General features: G+C 44.4%; 1 non-coding gene across 1 annotated transcript; it reads left to right on the plus strand.

Annotated features, from left to right (window-relative positions):
* The first annotated feature begins 974 nt into the window (after window positions 1–974).
* Window positions 975–1,081, plus strand: LOC118481403. The gene has a single exon (XR_004865610.1). It is a non-coding gene; the product is annotated as a small nucleolar RNA R71 (small nucleolar RNA).
* Window positions 1,082–1,546: the final 465 nt, after the last annotated feature.

Genomic DNA, 1,546 nt, shown 5'->3' on the forward strand with positions numbered 1-1,546 from the left:
TGACATGCAATTGTTTTAATAAACTTTCGAATTTTGCGAATTGCTCATTGGTTTTTTGACGAATTAACCTACCGGGGTATGGAACTCGAGGAGCCTTGGTAGGTTCTGGTGATGGGGGAGAGTTCTTTTCCTGCAGATGTGTTGGCATTGTTTCTTCCGTTGGTTGAGGTACTTCTGCAGGCCCTACGGTGCGGTTTCGTAGTGTGATGAGGTGAACTTGTGCCTTTGGGTTTGTTTCGGTATTGCTAGGTAATGCGCCTTGCGGTCTCTCGGAAAAATTTTGTGCTAGTTGATTTATTTGTTTTTCTATGTTTTGAATGCTAGCTTGTTGATTCCTAAAATTAGATTCTAATTGTAGAAATCTTTCCGAGTTTTTCTTATCAGTGTCAGAGACGAGGCGAGATATAGTATCTTCGAGCCTTTCTCGTCCACCTTGTTGCTGAGTGAAATTTTGTGACTCATTTCTTGATTGCTGAAAGTTTGTTCGTTGGGTTTGTTGGTTACTACTATTGCCGGTTTCCCTCCAACCAAGGTTTGGGTGGTTTCGCCATCCTTGGTTGTAAGTTCCCGTTGGAGGACCCGACGGCCTAGGTCTATTATCAATGTAGTTTACCATTTCTTGTTGATCGTCCGTTTCTTTCATGCAACTCCAATTTTCATGTGACCCACCACACCCTTCACAAGCCATAACCGAGACTGTTTTTGTCATTTCTAGTTTTTTAATTTTTGAAGAAAGGGCCTCGATTTGGGCTTGTAAAGAGGTGCTTTCGTCGACCTTATGGGCGCCCGGGGCGATAGACTTATTTCCCCGGGGAGTGTGCCATTGAAAATTGGTTTGAGCAATTTCCTCAATTTGATTATATATTTCGTGTGGGCGTCGATTACCTAAAAGTCCCCCGGAGCTAGAATCAAGTGTCTGCCTAGTGTGTGGCAACAATCCATTGTAGAAGGTGGATACTTGTTGCCATATTGCGAGGCCATGATGGGGACACTTGCGTAGTAGCTCCTTGAACCTTTCCCATGTTTCATATAAGGATTCCCCGTCCTCTTGTGAGTATGTATTAATTTCAGCCATTAATTTAGCAGTTTTAGAAGGAGGGAAATACTTATATAGAAACTTTTGGGCTAGTTCATCCCAGGTGTTTACCGATCCAGCTGGGAGGGTGTTGAGCCAAGCTTTCGCTCGGTCTTTTAGTGAGAACGGAAACATACGGAGGCGTATGGCGTCGTTTGATGCTCCATTGATCCGAAAGGTATCACATATTTCTAAGAAATTAGTTATATGTAGATGAGGATCCTCGTCCGCAAGCCCGTGGAAGGTTGCGGAGTTTTGGAGCATTTGTATCAAATGCGGTCGGAGCTCGAAGTTATTGGCTTCGACATTCGGAGCATTGATAGCGGCGCCTAGATTACCTACGGTGGGCCGTAGATAATCCATAAGGGTACGTTGGTCCGCCATTGGGGGTGGATCACCCGAAACCTTCTCTTGGTTTTTGGCTTTTAACCTTTTTCTGAGAAAGCGTTCGGGTTCTTCTAGCGGTTCTTT

The sequence above is a fragment of the Helianthus annuus genome, chromosome 8, assembly GCF_002127325.2.
Source record: "Helianthus annuus cultivar XRQ/B chromosome 8, HanXRQr2.0-SUNRISE, whole genome shotgun sequence".
NCBI lineage: Eukaryota > Viridiplantae > Streptophyta > Magnoliopsida > Asterales > Asteraceae > Helianthus > Helianthus annuus.